The sequence below is a fragment of the Mustelus asterias genome, chromosome 1 (assembly GCF_964213995.1).
Source record: "Mustelus asterias chromosome 1, sMusAst1.hap1.1, whole genome shotgun sequence".
Taxonomy (NCBI): domain Eukaryota; kingdom Metazoa; phylum Chordata; class Chondrichthyes; order Carcharhiniformes; family Triakidae; genus Mustelus; species Mustelus asterias.
In genome coordinates this window covers 166,672,983-166,690,137 of record NC_135801.1, presented here as the reverse complement: position 1 = coordinate 166,690,137, position 17,155 = coordinate 166,672,983, and positions in this window count along the sequence as shown.

The following is a 17,155-nucleotide window of genomic DNA, read 5'->3' as shown; positions in this document are numbered from 1 at the left end:
TGCAGACACAGGGAGAATGTGCAAACTCCAAACAGTCACCCAAGGCCGGAATCAAGCCTGGGTCCCTGGTACTGTGAGGTAGCAGTGCTAACCACTGTGCGACACTCTCAAAATTTTATACCTTTCAATTAGATCCCCTCTCATTCTTCTAAATTCCAGTGAATACCGGCCCAGTCGACCCAATTTCTCCTCATACAACATTCCTGCCATCCCAGGAATCAATCTGGTGAACCTTCTTAGATAAGGAGTATATCCTTCTTAGATAAGGAGACCAAAACTGCACACAATGCCCCAGGTGTGGTCTCAGCAAGGCCCTGTACAGCTGCAGTAAGAATCATAAGAACTAAGAGTAGGAGTAGGCAATTCAACCCCTTGAGCCTGTTCTGCTATTTAATACAACCATGGCCGATCTTGTCTCTGCCTTCAACTCCACAATACCGGCCCAGTCGACCCAAGACAAGGGTTTGAATGGTCAAGGTGAACGGGCAGGAAAGTGCCCGTTCACCTTGACCATTCAAACCCTTACCAATTAAAAGTCTATCTATCTCCTCCTTAAATTTACTCAAAGTCTCAGCATCCGCCACGCTCTGGTGTAGTGAATTCCAGAGACTCCTGAAGCATTGAGAGAAGTAATTTCTCCTTATCTCTGTTTGAAATCTCCTATCCATTATCCTAAAACTCTGACCTATTGTTCTAGATTGCCCTACCAGAGGAAACATCCTCTCTACATCTCCTTTGTCAATCCCCCTTATCATCTTGTACACTTCAATTTGATCTCCTCTCATTCTAAACTCCAGAGAGTAGAGGCCTAAACTGTTCAATCGCTCTTCGTAAGACAAACCCCTCATCTCTGGAATCAATCAAGTGAACCTCTTCTGAACTGCCTCCAATGCAACTACATCCCTCCTCAAGTCAGCGAACAAAAGCTCTGCACAATCCACTAAGTGCCATCTCATTAATGCCTTGTACAGTAGCAGCAAAACTTCACTACTTTTATATTCTATTCCTTGAGCAATAAATGCCACAATTCCATTTGCCTTTCTCATTACCTGCTGTACCCGACTAGTTTTCTGCAATTCATGCGTGAGGACACCCAGATTTCTCTGCACTGCAGCACTCTCCATTTGATAATAATTTACTTGGAGGATAGTGGGGGGTGGGGGAGGGAGGCGGAGGGAACACCCAGCTCAATGGGGAAGCCGGTTGCTAAACTCTAGGGGTGCCATTGCACGGGCGCCCAGATCTCCCAGTGTACCTGACATGCTTCCTTAACATGGTGTCCCAGGAGAGTATTTTAATAAAGTGAAACCATTCAACCTGTGTTTTTGGACTGAACCTGATCTCACTCACAAAAGGACTTACAACATTGCACATCCTCCCACCCATAAACATGTTTACAATAACCCACCCCCACACACACATGGACATCCGCAGACATCGGGACGCCTCCCCACCAGCCTTCCCCCCCCCGCCCCAACGTACATCACCAGCCAACCCTGCTGCTGATTGCCCCCCTGGCAGAATTCCCCCCACCCCCAGGTGATTGACTCCCAGCAGAGTTCCCTCTGATCCTGCCGAACGTTCCCTCTGGCAGACTTCCCCTCTCTTTCAGTCCGGCAGAGCTCCTCCCTTCCCTCCCACCCTCCAACCTGATCGCGACCCCTGCTGAGCTCCCCTTCCCTCCCCCTTCATAGCTCTACCCCAAGACTCCACCCCCACTCAGGCCTCACCCCCTTGGCACTGCCCCGGTACAGTTATGGTGTCCAGTGTGGAGTGCCAGGGAGCATAGTGGGCAGTGCCACAGTGCCCAGCAGGCAGTGCTAGGCTGGCACTGCCCCTTGGACACTGCCTGGCCTGTGCCCAACCACCTGGGGGCTTCAATGCCCTCCGATCCTCCTGCGATGCCATTATATCTGGTCCCCTGTTGGTGGGGACAATACATGATTCAAAGCATGTCATTAATATTTAAATCAACTTCAGGTGCAATGCTAATTTTGCCGGCAGAACAGTGTCAGTACGATTGGAGGAGGCAAAAAACCAGACGCAATCCTGATTTTTCATCTCCCGCCCGATCTTACCATCTCAGCTCACCGAACGTTAGGCGGGACGTGGTCGTAAGATCGTGCCCAAAGCCTTGAAGTTTGCTTTATTATCCAATTTCCTTGCTCTTGTATGAGTCCTTGGTGCAATATGACTTTCATATGATCTGTCATTACCTTTTGCTTTCTGTTGATACTTAAACTCATCGCTAACCTGTGCTCCTATCTTCTTTAACTTTGACTTCCTAGTTTTCCGTGTAACCCTCACCCCCACTATTTAGTTTAAAGCCCTCACTACTTCCCTAGTTATACGGTCCACAAGAACACTGGTCCCAGCACGGTTCTGATATAGGCCATCCCAACAGTACAGCCCCCACTTTGCCCAGGACTGGTGCCAGTGCCCCACAAACCAAAACTCTCTTCTCTCACACCAGTCTTTGAGCCACATATTCATCTCTTGAATTTTATGTACCCAATTTGATTCAGGTAATAATCCAGAGATTATAACCTTGGAGGTTCTGTTTTTAATTTAGTGCCTAAATCCTCAGACTGCCTACTCAGAACCTTCTTCCTCGTTCTACCTATGTACCTACATGGACCACAACTATGGGATTCTCCCCCTCCCATCGCAAATTCCTCTCCAGCCCAGAGCAGATGTCCTGAACTTTGCCACCAGATAGGCAGCACGGCCTTTGAGACTTGCTACCCTGGCTACAGAGAACAGTGTCCATTCCCCTGACTGTACTATCCCAACTATGACTACATATGTCTTTTCTCCCCTCACTTGAACTGAGCCATGGTGCCGTGGTCAGTTTGCCCACCCTGCCTACAGTCCCGGCTTTTGTCCACACAGGGAGCAAAAATTCTCAAAGTTGTTGGACAAGAGAAAGGGCTGAGGCTCCTGCAGTTCTCTGACAGAATTTAAAGCAATTAAGCTAAGGGGTGTGACCGCCTCCTGAAACACAGCGCCCTGGTAACTGTCCCCCTCCCTGATGTGTCATAATGTCTGAAGCTCAGACTCCAGCTCACTAGCTCTGAGCCGAAGTTCTTCGAGCGACCAACATTTGATATGGACGTGGTCGTTATGAACCATAATGGGGTCCACCAGTTCCCACATGTTGAGCTACAACACATCACCTGACCCTGCATCCTTATTTTATTTAATTAGAATTTACTTACTTTAGAATTTAAATTTATTTTTAACTTATACTAATTATACTATTATACTAATCTTTATGTCAGCAATTTCTGTTTCCCTACTTAGCCTTCACTCCCAGAGTCAGAAAGATAGAGGAGAAAAGGACTCACCTACCATTCACTTACCTTTGATATCACGCAGCGTGTTCACTCAAAGAACAATGAAAAGCAGAGCACAGGAACAGGCTCTTCAGCCTTCCAAGCCTGTGCCAATCATGATGCCCTAACTAAACTAAAGAAAAACTTTCTGCCCTTACTTGGTCCGCATCCCTCTATTCCCCCCCTATTCATGTACCCATCGAGATGCCTCTTAAATATTGCTAATGTGCCTGCTTCCACCACCTCCTCTGGCAGCGAATTCAAGGCATCCACCACTCTCTGCGTGAAAAACTTTTCCTGCACATCTCCCTTAAACTTTCCCCCTCTCACCTTGAAACTGTGCCCCCTTGTACTTGACACTTCTACCCTGGGAAAAAGCTTCTGACTATCCTACTCACTCCTCCTGCCTTGGTCTGCAACTACTGCCACTGACCTGTGATCACAATAAAGAAAATCAAGACACAGCAATACCCCCTCTCCCATCTTCCTAATCTCCCACACTTACCTTAACTCCCTAGTGCTCAGGGCAAAATGGCACTCCATGCTAAGAGTTTTAACATGCTAAGGCACTGGCAAGCTTGTCTTTATAGTGTCTGCCTCCTCTGTTTAAAAAAAACAGTCTGAACTGGTTTAATAACTGCCCTAAAATAATCCTCCACCAGCAATTTGTAAACCAGAAAATTTACCAGCAAGTTGTGTTAGATTTAAGAAAAAAATAAGGTTAATTCTCTTTGAATTCTCCTCATCTCCAACACTTACCTTAACTCCCAAACACTCAGAGGCAAAGAGGCGCATCCTTGCTCTGTATTCAAGTCCTCTTGCAATGAAGGCCAACATACCATTCACCTTGCAAATTGCTTGCTGTACCTGCAATGCTTGCTTTCAGTGACTGGTGTACAATGACACCCAGGTCCCTTTGTACATCAACATTTCACAATCTATCACCATTTAAATAATACTTTGCCATTCCATTTCTCCATCTGAAGTGGATAAACTCTCATTTATTCATGTTATACTGCATCTGCCATGTATTTGCTGCTTTACTCAGGTTGTCTAAATCACCTTGAAGCTTCTTAACATCCCTCTCCTCACTCACATTCCCACCAAGCTTTGTGTTGTCAGCAAACTTGAAAATATTACATTTGGTTCCCTCATCCAAATCGTTGATGCATATTGTGAATAGCTGGGGATCAAGAACTGATCTCTGTGAGACCCCATTAGTCATCGCCTTCTGCTTTAAAAAAGGCACATTTATTCCTACTCTGTTTCTTGTCTGCTAACCAATTCTCAATTCATGCCAGTATATTATCTCCAAACCCATGTGCTTTAATTTTGCATGCTAACCACGTATGTGAGATTTTATCAAAAGCTTTCTCAAAATTCAAATACACTACACCCACTGGTTCACCCTTATCTATTCTAGTAGTTACGTCCTCAAAAAATTCCAGTAAGTTTGTCAAACGTGATTTCCCTATCATAAATCCATGTTGACTCTAATCCTGATGATATTTTCCAAGTGTCCTGTTATTACATCCTTTATAATAGACTCTGCCATTTTCCCTACTTGTATTGCCTTAGCATCAATTGCTATTTGCTGACGAGAGTGATTTCTACCTTCCTTTGTGTGAAGAAATGTTTCCCAATTTCACCCTTGACAAGTCTGTCTAATAGACAGGGTCCCCTAGCTTTACATTCCCCAAATAACAGAAGTAGTTTCTCCAAGTCTACCATATCTGTTCCCATTAATATCTTGAAAGCTTCAAGGAAGCCAGCCTCTAAGACCATAGAAACTACAAAGAGTTGTGAACGTAGTCCAGTCCATCGCGCAAACAAGCCTCCCATCCCCCATTGACTCCTTCTACACTTCCCACTGCCCTGGAAAAGCAGCCAGCATAATCAAGAACCCCACACACCGTGGACATTCTCTCTTCCACCTTCTTCCATCGGAAAAAAGGATACAAAAGCCTGAGGTCACGTACCAACCGACTCAAGAACAGCTTCTTCCCTGCTGCCGTCAGACTTTGGAATGGACCTACCTCACATTAAGTTGATCTTTCTCTACACTCTAGCTATGACTGTAACACTATATTCTGCTTTCCCTCTTCTTTCCTTCTCAATGAACGGTATGCTTTGTCTGTATAGCATGCAAGAATCAACACTTTTCACTGTATACTAATGCATGTGACAATAATAAATCAAATGAAAAAGTGGTGGAATGGCTTGGTGAGATTGGTGAAGGCAATATATAGCAGTCTCCTTGTTCACGGCACTTCTCTTGCAGCTGCTGGACTGAGACGATCATGTCAACTGCAGATCTTCCAGTTCCGAAACTGCATTGGGATTCAGAGTAAATGCATTCAGCCAGATCTGCAGCCTAACAAAGGTAACATGGGCAAATACGTTTCCTCAGACACTTAGCAGGGAGATACCTCAGTTAATGCTGCAATCGCTGTAGTTGCTCTTTGACTTGTACAGGGTCACAAGTTTTGAAACATATGTACCTCTCCACGTATGGAAAGAAAGAATGGAAAAACACGGGCTGGCTCAAGGCTAACACCGCTGAAATGGAACCTGTCATTGAAGCCAAGCCATCCACTTCAATTAATTACAAAGGAGATCTGAGTGAGAAAACCTAGGAGGCACTCTAAGTAAAATTGAACAGGCTGCTAGGCAGTGCGCCAATAACTACTGGTTACAACTCTGCAGGAATATCCAGAATAGCAAAATACTGTGGATGCTGGAAATAGGAAGTGATGGAAAAACTCAGCATGTTTGGCAGCATCAATGGAGAGAGAAACAGAATTAACGTTTCTCGTCAAATGACTAGAAACTCAAAAATGTATCCAGGTGTCCTTCGGCACCGGGGCATGTGTGACAGGATCAGAAATGCAATAGGTCTATCAGCAAAGAAAATGGTTCCTGATTTGATTTGATTTATTATTGTCACATGTATTAGTATACATGTAGTGAAAAGTATTGTTTCTTGCACTATACCGTACATAGAGAAGGAAAGGAGTGCAGAATGTAGTGTTACAGTCATTGCCAGGGTGTAGAGAAAGATCAACTTAATGCAAGGTAGGTCCATTCGAAAGTCTGATGGCAGCAGGGAAGAAGCTGTTCTTTAGTTGGTTGGTACGTGTCCTCAGACTTTTGTATCTTTTTCCCAACTGAAGAAGGTGGAAGAGAGTATGTCCGGGTTGCGTGGGGTTCTTAATTATGCTGGCTGCTTTTCTGAGGCAGCGGGAAGTGTAGACAGAGTCAATGGGTGGGAGGCTGGTTTGAGTGATGGACTGGGCTTCGTTCACAACCCTTTGTTGTTTCTTGCAGTCTTGGACAGAGCAGGATCCATACCAAGCTGTAATACAACCAGAAATAATGCTTTCTAAGGTGTAGCTGTAAAAGTTTGTGAGAGTCATAGCGGGCATGCCAAATTTCCTTAGCCTTCTGAGAAAGTAGAGGTGTTGGTGGGCTATCTTAACTATGCTGCGTCGGCATGGAGGGACCAGGACAGGTTGTTGGTGATCTGGACACCCTGAAGTTCTCAACTATTTCTACTTCATCCCCATTGATGTGGACAGGGGCATGCCCTCCACTACACTTCCTGAAGTCAATGACAATTTCTTTCATTTTGTTGACATCGCGGGAGAGATTATTGTTGTCGCATAAGTTCACCAGATTCTCTATCTCTTTCCTGTACTCTGTTTCATCATTGTTTGAGATCCAACCCACTACAGTGGTGTCATCAGAAAACTTGGAAAATCGAGTTGGAGGGGAATTTGGCCGCACACCTACAGAAATAATGGGAGAGATGAGTGGAAAACTACCTTGAGCGGTATTCTAGGGAGAACACTCACCAAGGAAGCTCGAGATACCATAGAGAGCCTGTCTGCCATGGTAGAGATGAATATTAAACTCATGGTGAAGAAGCTTAGCAAAGCCATTGACTCACTATCCATAGGAAAAGCTCCAGGTGGTGGTGCTATACTATCCGAACTCAGCAAGTACGAGAAACTGGTACTCCTCCACCATCTGCACCAGTTTCCCTGTTTCCGTTAGAGGGCAGGGGCAGTTCCTCAGACTATGCCTCACCTGATGAAGGAGTGGCGCTCCGAAAGCTTGTGATACCAGATAAACCTGTTGGGCTTTAACCTGATGTTGTGAGACTTCTTACTGTGCCTACCCTAGTCCAATGCCGGCAACTCCACATCATGGCTACCACCGACGCCGCAAATTGCCGGCCCAAAGTAGAGAGAATCTCCAAGAAGATCGCGCACTCATCTGATGAAGGAGCAGCGCTCCAAAAGCTCGTGATACCAAATAAACCTGTTGGACTTGGTGTTGTGAGACTTCTCACAGTTCCCACCCCAGTCCAACACTGGCATCTCCACATCAGAATATGTGTGACATAGAGATTAATATTTCCATTAGTATTATCTTGCTTAGGTAAATTGTGCTGAGTCCTTGTCCCAGGATCTACAGAGTTCACTGGATGGTAATCAGGAGCAAGGACATTGGCCAATTCTTGCGCTTTCTAATTCAAAGATGCAGATGTTCATTTGTTCTGCTACCATGGCTATTCTTGGCTAAGATCAACTCATGTAGCACAAAAATAGAGCCTGGTGAGATATTAATAGATCTATATAGATCCAGATATAATATCTTATTAATATATAAATCCTTCACTTAATAAGATATGTGATATCCTATTTTACATATAAGATATAATAATATCTTATTAATATATAATAAGGTGATAATAAGACAGGTGAAAAATGCAGGTCTTAAAGGAGGAGAGAGATAGAGCCACAGGGAAGTTTAGGAAGGAAATTCCAGAGCTGAGGCAGCTGTCGGGAAGAAACTTAGGAATGTGAGTGAGTCCAGAATTAGAGGAGAAAGATTTGGAAAAGTGGATAGGATTAACGCAATCTGATCCAAAATGCGTAATAGCAGGACATTAGATGAAAAATAAGTAGATTACAGGCTAATTTTGACAATTGGGTCTAGGTGCGGTAAATGTCCGTCGATGTGGCTGAATGCAGTGTGATCATTTGGGTACGGGTAATACCAAAGTGTTATAGCATTAAGGGTAGCTCTCTAAAAACTGTGCAGTGGGAAAGGAACTTGGGAGTTCATGAAACACTCAAGACCTTCCTCAATGCCATAGAAGATAAGGTGTTAGGACATATTGCTAGGCTCTCCACTCACAAAACTAGAAATATAATACCTTACCTTATACAAGTTTTTGGTATACAAAGAACAAAGAACAAAGAACAATACAGCACAGGAACAGGCCCTTCGGCCCTCCAAGCCCGTGCCGCTCCCCGGTCCAGGATTGAATCCTGAATCCAGGATCCCCGCCCAATTTTCCAGCCTATCTACATCCTAATATCCTATCCACCGAGCTGTCCCTCACAGCTACGATGCTTTGTTCATCACAACCTATTAACTCATCCCCACCCCGCCATTCCAGACCATGTGATCTCCAGGGAGAGGCGAAAACCCAGAGTGAAAACCCCAGGGCCAATATGGGAAAAAAAAAATCTGGGAAATTCCTCTCCAACCCCCTGTGGCGATCGAAACGAGTCCAGGAGATCACACTGGCCCTGATCAGAAAATGCTTCCCAACTCTATTCATTTCCACTTCTGCTTTACGAACACCATCTGAATTCCCTGCCCCCGAGACAGGTTCCCAACTATCCGCAGTATCGCTCTGTACTGGCACCAGCAAGATGATCATAGAATGAAGCCTTGAAACGAGAAACAAAGAACAATTAGCCCGCGCCGCTCCCTGGTCCAAACTAGACCACTCTTTTGTATCCCTCCATTCCCACTCCGTTCATATAGCTGTCTAGATAAGTCTTAAACGTTCCCAGTGTGTCCGCCTCCACCACCTTGCCCGGCAACACATTCCAGGCCCCCACGACCCTCTGTGTAAAATATGTCCTTCTGATATCTGTGTTAAACCTCCCCCCCTTCACCTTGAACCTATGACCCCTCGTGAACGTCACCACCGACCCGGGGAAAAGCTTCCCACCGTTCACCCTATCTATGCCTTTCATAATTTTATACACCTCTATTAAGTCTCCCCTCATCCTCCGTCTTTCCAAGGAGAACAACCCCAGTTTCCCCAATCTCTCCTCATAACCAAGCCCCTCCATACCAGGCAACATCCTGGTAAACCTCCTCTGTACTCTCTCCAAAGCCTCCACATCTTTCTGGTAGTGTGGCGACCAGAACTGGACGCAGTATTCCAAATGCGGCCGAACCAACGTTCTATACAACTGCAACATCAGACCCCAACTTTTATACTCTATGCCCCGTCCTATAAAGGCAAGCATGCCATATGCCTTCTTCACCACCTTCTCCACCTGTGACGTCACCTTCAAAGATCTGTGGACTTGCACACCCAGGTCCCTCTGCGTCTCTACACCCTTTATGGTTCTTCCATTTATCGTGTAGCTCCTCCCTACATTATTCCCACCAAAATGCATCACTTCGCATTTATCAGGATTGAACTCCATCTGCCATTTCTTTGCCCAAATTTCCAGCCTATCTATATCCTTCTGTAGCCTCTGACAATGTTCCTCACTATCTGCAAGTCCTGCCAGTTTTGTGTCGTCCGCACACTTACTGATCACCCCAGTTACTCCTTCTTCCAGATCATTTATATAAATCACAAACAGCAGAGGTCCCAATACAGAGCCCTGCCGGACACCACTAGTCACAGGCCTCCAGCCGGAAAAAGACCCTTCCACTACCACCCTCTGTCTTCTATGACCAAGCCAGTTCTCCACCCATCTAGCCACCTCCCCCTTTATCCCATGAGATCCAACCTTTTTCACTAGCCTACCATGAGGGACTTTGTCAAACGCTTTACTAAAGTCCATATAGACAACATCCACGGACCTTCCTTCGTCAACCATTCTGGTCACTTCTTCAAAAAACACCACCAGGTTAGTGAGGCATGACCTCCCTCTCACAAAACCATGCTGACTATCGTTAATGAGTTTTTTCCTTTCTAAATGCGCATACATCCTTTCTCTAAGAATCTTCTCCAACAACTTCCCCACCACGGACGTCAAGCTCACCGGCCTATAATTACCCGGGTTATCCTTCCTACCCTTCTTAAATAACGGGACCACATTAGCTATCCTCCAATCCTCTGGGACCTCACCTGCATCCAGTGACGAGACAAAGATTTGCGTCAGAGGCCCAACGATTTCACCTCTCGTCTCCCTGAGCAGCCTTGGATAGATTCCATCAGGCCCTGGGGATTTGTCCGTCTTTATATTCTCTAACAAACCTAACACTTCCTCCTTTGTAATGGAGATTTTCTCCAACGGTTCAACACTCCCCTCCGAGACACTCCCAGTCAACATATCCCTCTCCTTTGTGAATACCGACGCAAAGTATTCATTTAGGATCTCCCCTACTTCTTTGGGCTCCAAGCATAAGTCCCCACTTTTGTCCCTGAGAGGTCCGATTTTTTCCCTGGCAACCCTTTTGTTCCTAACGTATGAATAAAATGCCTTGGGATTCTCCTAAATCCTGTCTGCCAAGAACATTTCATGACCCCTTTTTGCTCTTCTAATTCCCCGTTTGAGTACTTTCCTACTTTCTTTGTACTCCTCCAGAGCTCCCTCCGTTTTTAGCTGCTTGGACCTAACATACGCCTCTCTTTTCTTCTTGACCAGTCCCTCAATTTCCCTGGTTATCCACGGTTCTCTAATCCTACCCTTCCTATCCTTCTTTTTTACAGGCACATGCTTGTCCTGTAGCCCTAACAACCGTTCCTTAAAAGACTGCCACATACCAGATGTGGATTTACCCTCAAACAGCCTCTCCCAATAAAGAGCTGCCAATTTCTGCCTGATCCCACTAAAGTTAGCCTTCCCCCAATCCAACACCTTACCCTTGGGACACCACTCATCCTTTTCCATCACTATCCTAAAGCTAACAGAATTGTGGTCACTATTTGCCACATGTTCCCCTACCAAAACTTTGAAGACCTGACCGGGCTCATTCCCCAGTACCAGGTCCAGTATAGCCCCCTCTCTAGTCGGGCTGTCTACATATTGTTCCAACGAACCCTCCTGTACACATTTTACAAATTCCTCCCCATCCAGAGTCCCTGCCCTCAGCGATTTCCAGTCTATACCAGGGAAATTGAAGTCTCCCACTACAACAACCCTATTTTTCCTGCACCTATCCAGTATCTCCTGACATATCTGGAATACTACACTCACTATTGGTCCTCACACATGCTGAGGGATAGTGAGTGTTATTAATCATTACAATCACTTGGAGCTTGATTGATTCCCTTTGGGGTTGGAGAGGAATTTCCCAGATTTTTTTTCGAAATTGACAAGGGTTTTTTATAGAACATAGAACATAGAACAGTACAGCACAGAGCAGGCCCTTCGGCCCACGATGTTGTGCCGAGCTTTATCTGAAACCAAGATCAAGCTATCCCACTCCCTATCATCCTGGTGTGCTCCATGTGCCTATCCAATAACCGCTTAAATGTTCCTAAAGTGTCTGACTCCACTATCACTGCAGGCAGTCCATTCCACACCCCAACCACTCTCTGCGTAAAGAACCTACCTCTGATATCCTTCCTGTATCTCCCACCACGAACCCTATAGTTATGCCCCCTTGTAATAGCTCCATCCACCCTGAATTTTGCCTCTTGAGGGACTGGAAGAGGGAGTTTATACTGAATGCAGACAGTTTCATGTCTGGATGGGGGTGGATAGATAGATCAGATGTTCTTTTCCTGTCATTTGTTTGTGTATATTTCAGATGTAGAGTGTGGAGGTTTTGTTGAGTATGGGCAAATCATTTTATATCCGAGAGTACTGCTTGTGGACATGGGTGGGAAGTGGTGAGTGAGAAAGGGGGAACATTGTCAAGAGTGAGGGAAGGGGATCAATGTCGGGAGTGAGGGAGGGGGAACATTATTGAGAGTGAGGGAGGGGGAACATTGTCAGGAGTGAGGGAGGGGGAACAACGTCGGGAGTGAGGGAGGGGGAACATTGTTGGGAGTGAGAGAGGGGGAACGTTGTCGGGAGTGAGGGAAGGGGATCAACGTCGGGCGTGAGGGAGGGGGAACATTGTCGAAAGTGAGGGAGGGGGAACATTGTCGGGAGTGAGGGAGGGGGAACATTGTCGGGAGTGAGGGAGGGGGAACATTGTCGGGAGTGAGGGAGGGGGAACATTGTCGGGAGTGAGGGAGGGGGAACATTGTCGGGAGTGAGGGAGGGGGAACATTGTCGGGAGTGAGGGAGGGGGAACATTGTCGGGAGTGAGGGAGGGGGAACATTGTCGGGAGTGAGGGAGGGGGAACATTGTCGGGAGTGAGGGAGGGGGAACATTGTCGGGAGTGAGGGAGGGGGAACATTGTCGAGAGTGAGGGAGGAGGAACATTGTCGGGAGTGAGGGAGGGGGAACATTGTCGAGAGTGAGGGAGGGGGAACATTGTCGGGAGTGAGGGAGGGGGAACATTGTCGAGAGTGAGGGAGGGGGAACATTCTCGAGAGCGAGGGAGGGGGAACATTGTCGGGAGTGAGGGAGAGAGAACATTGTCGGGAGTGAGGGAGGCAGAACATTGTTGGGAGTAGGGAGGAGGAACATTGTCAAAAGTGAGGGAGGGGGTGAACATTGTCGGAGGTGAGGGAGGGGATGAACATTGTCGGGAGTGACGGAGGGGTAATATTTGATTTTTATGGGCAGCATCGTGACACAGTGGTTAGCATTGCTGCCTCACAGCACTAGGAACTCAGGTCACTGTCTGTGCGGAGTCTGCATGTTCTCCCCGTGTCTGCATGGATTTCCTCCGGGTGCTCCTGTTTCCTCCCACAGTCCAAAGATGTGTGGGTTAGGTGATTGGCCATGCTAAATTGACTCTAGTGTCAGGGGATTAGCAGGGTAAATATGTGGGGTTATGGGAATAGGGCCCGGGTGAGATTGTGGTGGGTGCAGACTCGATGGGCCGAATGGGTTCCTACTGCACTGTAATTCATATCCCTGGATATGTCCAATCTCACCAGCAGAGGTGGCGGCACAGTGGTATACAGTCAGGTGGGAGTTGCCCTGGGAGTCCTTAACATCGATTCCGGACCCCATGAACTCTCATGGCTTCAGGTTAAACATGGGCAAGGAAACCTCTTACTGGTTATAGTGTACCATCCTCCTTCGGCTGATGAATCAGTATTCCTCCATGTTGAACAATACTTGGAGGAAGCACTAAGGGTGGCAAGGGCGCAAAATGTACTCTGGATGGGGGATTTCAATGTCCACCACCAAGAGTGGCTCAGTAGCAGCACTACTGATCGAGTTGGTTGGGTCCTAAAGGATGTAACTGCTAGACTGGGTCTGCAGCAGGTGGTGAAGGAACCAACAAGAGGAAATAACATACTAGACCTCATCCTTACCAATCTGCCGCCTGCAGATGCATCTGTCCATGACAGTATTGGTGAGAGTGACCACCGCACAGTCCTTGTGGAGACGAAGTCCCAGCTTCACATTGAGAATAACCTCCATCGTGTTGTGTCGCACTATCATTGTGCTAAATGGGACAGACCTCGAACCGATCTAGCAATTCAAGACTGGGCATCCATGAGGCGCTGTGGGCCATCAACAGCAGCAGAATTGTACTCCAGCATAATCTGCAACCTCATGGCCCGGCATATCCCCCACTCAACCATTACCATCAAGCCAGGGGATCAACCCTGGTTCAATGGAGAGTGCAGGAGGGCATGCCAGGAGCAGCAGCCGGTATACCTAAAAATGAGGTGTCAACCTGGTGAGGCTACCAAACAGGGTTACTTGCATGCCAAATGGCAAAAACAGCAAAGTGATCGACAGAGCGAAGCGATTCCACAACTAATGGATCAGATCTAAGCTCTGCAGTCCTTCCACATCCAGTCGAGAATGGTGGTGGACAATTAAACAACTCACTGGATGAGGAGGCCCTACAAATATCCCCATCCTCAATGATGGAGGAGCCCAGCACATCAGTGCAAAAGATAAGGCTGAAGTATTTACAGCAATCTTCAGCCAGAAGTGCCGAGTGGATAATCCATCTCGGTCTTCTCCAGTGGTCCCCAGCATCTCAGATGCCAGTCTCCAGCCAATTCGATTCACTCCATGTGATATCAAGAAACGATTGGAGGCACTGGATGCTGCAAAGGCAATGAGCCCTGATAGCATTCTGGAAACAATACTGAAGATTTGTGCTCCAGAACTTGCCGCTTCCCTAGCCAAGCTCTTCCAGTACAGTTACAACACTGGCATCTACCCAACAATGTGGAAAATTGCCCGGTTCTAACCTGTACACAAGAAACAGGACAAATCCAACCCGGCCAATTACTGCCCAATCAGTCTACTCTCGATCATCAGTAAAGTGATGGAAGGGGTCATCAATAGTGCTATCAAGCAGCACCTGCTCAGCAATAACCTGCTCAGTGACGCCCAGTTTGGGTTTCGCCAGGGTCACTCAGTTCCTGACCTCGTTACAGCCTTGGTTCAAACATGGACAAAAGAGCTGAATTCCAGAGGTGAGGTGAGAGTGACAACCCTTGACATCAAGGCCGCATTCGACTGAGTGTGGCATCAAGGAGCCCGAGCATAACTGGAATCAATGGGTATCAGGGGCAAACTCTCCTCTGGTTGGAGTCATACCTCGTTCATAGGAAGATGGTTGTGGTTGTGGGGGGGCCAGTCATCTCAGCTCCAGGACATCTCTGCAGGAGTCCCTCAGGATAGTGTCTTAGGCCCAACAATTTTCATCAATGACCTTCCCTCCATCATAAGGTCAGATGTGGGGATGTTCGCCAATGTTTGCACAATGTTCAGCACCATTCACGACTCCTCAGATACTGAAGCAGTCCATGCTCAAATGCAATAAGATCTGGGCAATATCCAAGCTTAGGCTGACAAGTGACAAGAAACATTTATGCCACAGGATGACATCACCAATAAGAGACACTCTAACCACCGCCCCTTGACATTCAATGGTGTAACCATCACTGAATCCCCCACTGTCAACATCCTTGGGGTTATCATTCACCAGAAACTCAACTGGACTCACCACATAAGAACAGTGGCTTCAAGAACAGGTCAGAGGCTAGGAATACTGCGGCGAGTAACTCGCCTCCTGACTCCCCAGAACCTATCCACCATCTACAAGGCACAAGTCAGGAGTGTGATGGAATACTCCCCACTTGCCTGGATGGGTGCAACTCCAACAACACTCAAGAAGCTTGACACCATCCAAGACAAAGCAGCCCATTTGATTGGCACCACATCTACAAACATTCAATCCCTCCACCACCGACACTCAGTAGCAGCAGTGTGTACTACCTACAAGATGCACTGCAGCAATTCACCAACGATCCTTAGACGGCACCTTCCAAACCCACGACCACTTCCATCTACAAGGACAAGGGCAGCAGATATATGGGAACACCACCACCCCTGCAAGTTCCCCTCCAAGCCACTCACCATCCTGACTTGGAAATATATCGCCGTTCCTTCATAGTCGCTGGGTCAAAACCCTGGAATTCCCTCCCTAACGGCATTGTGGGTCAACCCATAGAACATGGACTGCAGCGATTGAAGAAGGCAGCTCAGCACCACCTTCTCAACGGCAACTAGGGATGGGCAATAAATGCTGGCCAGCCAGTGATGCCCATGTCCCATGAATGAATAAAAAAAATTATATGATTCTACTAATTCTACCAATATCCCTTACCTTACCGAGAACAAAAAACTCACCACTTTCAATTGTGCACAGAACAGTGCAGCAGCACGATAACATGGGATACAACATACTGTGTTAGTTAGTCCGATAGAAGAAAATAATAAGAGGTGTGACGTTAGTGTACCTTTAAGAAATTTTTTTTCTAAATCATGTTTTCTGTACGCAGGCCTTTTTAGCTTCAGTTGTTTTCTCATTATGGCAGCGGTTTGTTTGGAGGAGTCTTTTTTTGCTGCTTAAACGGGGAGTGCGGGGGGTGGGGGCATTGTTTATTTTTACTGAGATGTTTATGACTCTGCATTGTTAGGAGAAAAACTGGTTGGCAGGCCAGGTGGTAGGAGCTCTTTTATTTTCTGTTTGGCTGCAAGTTTTGAGTTTTAGTTTTTAGAAGGGACAGCTAGCTGAAAAGAAGTGTCTTTCTCTCTCCCTAGTTTTGGAAACTCTGCGGGTTAGCCTTCCTGGAGTAGAAAATCTGCTGTTGGTGGCTTGGCCAGAGTCTACCTGGGATTCTGGGAACTGTTCTGACTTCAAACAGTTCTGGTGTGTCAACTTTATTAGAACTTATAAGAATCTCTGACCAAAGGACTCAATTCCAGTATCATGTGAGCATTAGAACTTATTTAAAGGGTTTTGTTTGATTGGAACATCTTAGATATATTTGTTAAGGGTTAAACATCATTGTGGTTGTTTGGTTTTTGTTTGTAATTGATAAGTGTTATTACTAATTTTCTTTCTATACATGTTAACTATATTCTTAAATAAATGTTGTTTGATAAAAGCTCCCTAGTGGGTCATTTGAATCATACCTGAAGTGAAATATATCATGCTTACCCTAGCCAAATTCAAGGTGCAAAACGTATGATCCAGGCAGGCTCCATAAAACACTTTGGAGTTTCTGACCTGAACCATAACAGAGGGACTTGCCAGGAGTGCATTGTATTGTCAAGTCTAGAGGTAACAAAGGCATGAATGAAGTTTTCAAAATAAGTGAGCTGAGAGAGGCAAGGTCAAGTGATATTACAAAAATGGTTAGAGAAGGAGGCAGGGTTGTGGAGAGTGT